General features: G+C 30.6%; 1 long non-coding RNA gene across 1 annotated transcript; it reads right to left on the reverse strand.

Annotated features, from left to right (window-relative positions):
• Nucleotides 1-3,134: 3,134 nt before the first annotated feature.
• On the reverse strand, nt 3,135-4,352 carry LOC107063351 (uncharacterized). Its single transcript, XR_001475234.1, has 2 exons — nt 4,117-4,352; nt 3,135-3,988 (listed from the first exon to the last, which is right to left on the reverse strand). It is a non-coding gene; the product is annotated as an uncharacterized lncRNA (long non-coding RNA).

Genomic DNA, 4,352 nt, shown 5'->3' on the forward strand with positions numbered 1-4,352 from the left:
ATACGTATCTTATTTTATCATAATCTCTAAAATTTTCTATCATCTAAAAATATTATAAAAATCCCTGTTCGGATACATCTTTATCCTCTCTTGGATATATATGTATCTCCTCTGGATACATCCTTCCCCTTTCGGATACATCTCTATCTCCTCTCGGATACGTCATTCCCATTAAGTATAACAATTCGTGTGCTATGTATCCACATATTTCCTTATTTCTACAATTCGAATAATTGGCAAGTGTCTCATGTTGTTCCTTTTAGTGATCGAGATCCATAAATCTAAGAGATTTTTATAATTTGGAAAAAAATTAGAAAAAAAATGTAATTAACTCTAACAATATGAGATTTATGTAATTTTTATGGTAGGTATTATTTGTACATCACTCACATTAAGTAATGTATCATTCGCAATTCGTGTGCTATGTATCCACATGCTTCCTTATGTATCCGAGATCCTATAAATTTAAGAGATTTTTATAATTTGAGAAAGAATAGGAATAAGACATAATTAATTCTTAACCATATGAGATTTATGTAATGTTTACATGTATTATTTGTTGGGTCGCAATTCGAACTGTAATGGGCTTTCAGAAAAGTTTAGACTGCTAGACTTACCATTTAAGGTTGGAAGTTTTTAGGATCTCTATTTAAAGAAGAGAAAGAATATAGAAATTTAAAATTTAGCCACTACAGAATTAAATTCAAACTTATATTATTGAAGTTGAAAATCGTGGGTCAAAAAATTCAAACTTCAGTTCTTCGGATTTTGGATTTGAAATTGTTTCTCTTTTAATATGCTAAAGTTAATAAATAAAAGTGAAAAATTATTTTAATATAGTGAATATGTAAAGTGAACAGAGAGAATAGATACTTCTTTGTCTCTCGTCTAAAAATATATTTTCTTGAGATCCTCGACTAATAAAATCTCAAGTTCTAAACCCATACCAGTATCCAGAGGAGAAGGAGCAGCAGCACAAGTCTGAAATTTGTTAATATTAATTAAACTTTAAATAACTTTCAATAACCGGCTATGTTTTAAAGGATGTCATTATTATCGACTACCTAGTGCTATTCCTACGAATTTAAAAGGATAGGCCATGGTTGTTGATTTCATTTTGGGTTAGGTAAGCAACTATTATGCCCGGTTATTCCGGGGAAACTTCTGCGTATTATGATAATAGTCAAATTCAATAACTTTGATTCGAATCATATATTTGTATTAAAAGGATTCATAAATATATACAAATTACATCGATTGGAAACTTACCTTTTCCAAGGCTATGAACCAACCAACCAATGCCTAGTGGTGGAGCCATCTTATGCTAAGGGGATTAAAAGATAATTGAACTAAACCACGAGAATGACAAATATCATGTCTTTCTTCATGAAATTACATTGCTTAGGTAGGTTAAATTTTAGTTTTATGTATATATTTATATATTTAAATTTTCTGACTCCACCACTGCAATGTCCACACCCTTCTAAGCCTAAATAAGATTTATTAATTCATACACCTTAGTGTCACGGACTTAGAGTCTCACTAATGCTTCATGCGGTACTTGACAAATTACTCACAAATCTTTCACGTTTTTATAAGCTCAAATAAGCCCTTTGAAATTTAAGATCGCTAAAAGAATGAAAGAACGGAAGAAAAACTAAGAAAGATTTGAAAGAAGGTTTTGTATTGCTTGAAGAATGTTTTACAACTTGTTGGATGCCTTTGCAAATGAGAGACCCTCAATTTTTACTACTACTTCCTAGAAGCCTAAGTATAAATAACATTTACTATACAAGTCCTTACATATTTACACTTTAGTTTCTATTCTATAATTCACTCTAACTCTAGAAAATTTTAAAGCACTCCTGGAAAATATCTAGAGTTCCACTAACCTTTTCACAACCTGAAAAATATTTGAGTGGCAAAGTAGCGAGACATGACATTAGACTCAACAAGCTTTATGAAGAACCAACCAATAAGAATAGATATATAGGTGAAGAAATACAAGTTTCTTTAATTAAACTAGGAAATGAATCCAACTGTGGAAGTTTCTAAATGTCACATGTCAACAATCCAAAAATGGTAGCTTTACATTAAATGATAATACATGGTAATGCAGCTAATTAGCTCACCCACCGTTTATTGTTCATAAATTGATAAAGATGTTATTAACACAATTTGGCCGCCCTTTTGACAATTGGTAATTAATTATAAGTTGGACTTTAAAACTTGTCCACGCAAGTAATTAAGACTTCGATTATTATATGAACGCGTTTGTGTCACTTTCATCAACTAAAACTAATTGACTGCTATTTTAAGTAATAATCTCCCAATTAATTTATAACCCCACTAATGACCACTCAAATGATGTTTAAAATGTTAATTTGAAATATGAATACTTGATATTGTTTGTTTTCATGGAATTTGAATGTGTGTAATCAATCTTTATTCTAAAACTAAGTAAATTTTAAAAAGTAAAATCTAATTTTATATCCAAGCTAAAGTTCTCATCAAGTGAAAGCTTGATGAGGACGCAATTAATGATGATCCTTTTTGGCACGAGGCCGGCCATTCAAGTCTCAAGAATCATTAAAGATCGTGGTGAATAGTATTTTATTTTATCAGAGGTCTTACATTCGGCTCTAGATATAGAACTTTCCAAAAATGAGACTTTCTGACATAAAATTTAATTAGTCGAACTCCAAAACGAATACCGCAAACTAATGTCAATGATGCTTTGCTTCTTTTCCCCTCCTTCCTTCTCAAATTCGTATCCAATTTATGTTTGAACACTGAGGAAATTTCTTAATAAATGCTTTAATTTGACCTAATTGACTCACATAATTTCTTTCGAATTACACCTAAAACCATGTGAAAGGTCTCCCAAGTAATTATTATGAACACCTAACATGTGTTGTAACTTGTATGTACACTTAATGACAAGAAATCTGACGTTAGAGTTCTATGAATGAAGTTAATACGGCCTAATTTTATAGTGATTTTATTTGGTACGAATTTTAATCAATCAAGAAAATGAATTGTGAATATTGTATGATTAATTAAACTGAAATTTTAAAAGTATACTTAGAGATGGCATTAACGAGGTGGTTACAACAAAATATTAATTGCATGCATTTAGTAAAGATAGCAACCAAGAGCTACTAAAACATGAATGAATTAATATTATGACCATAATATGACTTGCAACCAAAACCATACTAGCCTCTTTGGTTACATTCAAGATTTTCATCAAATCCATTCAATTACCTCAACAAACTCTCAAAAAAAAAAGTTCTTTCCTCCCTTCTATCTTCTAAGCAACCAAAAAGACAAAAGGGATTACAACATATATAAAGAAATTAAACACTACTAAAACCTAATTAACCTCAGTAAAGGGTTTTATATATAATATATATATATATATTATTTTTTTTTAATTAGCTGAGAAATCCAACTCTCACCAACAAGGTGACAGTTCAAAAAGTCAACCAACTGAGGAATCACAGTCACCATGACAGTTCAAAAAGTCAACCAACTGAACTACTGAGATTCCTCGCATTTCTTCACGATGATCATCAATTTTTTGTATTCTTGATTCTATCCTCGCGGAAAAAATCAAGCAAAACAGAGCTCTTACATTTTGGGCATTTTGGATCTTTGACTGATAACATAACATACATTAAACATCTTGGACATCCCACTAACATCATTGAAGTAGTTGTTGCTTCTGGGCTACCAAAAAATTGTTGATGATTATGATCATCTGGAGTAGGTTCCCTTGAAATACACGAACTTGCTGGTGATCTTTCCATTGAAGAAGTATACGATGACGATGATCTGCTTGGTGATATTGGAAAAATATTATTATTATTATTTTCCCTAGGTGGAGATAAATTCAGCTTCAAATCAAGCTTTGGATCATGACTACTCTCCCTTCTGTAGTTCATTTTTTTTCCTTTCTAATTTGAACAACTTTATCAAGAATCCCCTGTATTTATATTAAAACAGAGCAAATTAATTAGATAACGTCATTTTTTTTAGTCTACAACCACTACTAGAGAAGAAAAAAAAAAATTTAAAAAGTCTAATCATGAAAATAATTGGATAAAATATTACCTGAATCTTTGTATAGGCAAAAGGGAGTTGTTTGGAGAAAATGGAAAAGATTGACAAGATTTATATAATGTGTAGGAGAAGGGAAATTTAGTGCAGAATTAATTGTGTGATTATAACAGGGGGGGAAATAGAGAAGAATTTGGTATAGAATTAGATGAGAGGAGTTAATTTGAAGGTAGAAAAATAGAGTTGTTTCTTGAATTTAATATATTGCATTGAATAAAGTTTGATGGAAC

This window comes from Solanum tuberosum, unplaced genomic scaffold (assembly GCF_000226075.1).
Source record: "Solanum tuberosum cultivar DM 1-3 516 R44 unplaced genomic scaffold, SolTub_3.0 scf00345, whole genome shotgun sequence".
Classification (NCBI taxonomy): Eukaryota; Viridiplantae; Streptophyta; class Magnoliopsida; order Solanales; family Solanaceae; genus Solanum; species Solanum tuberosum.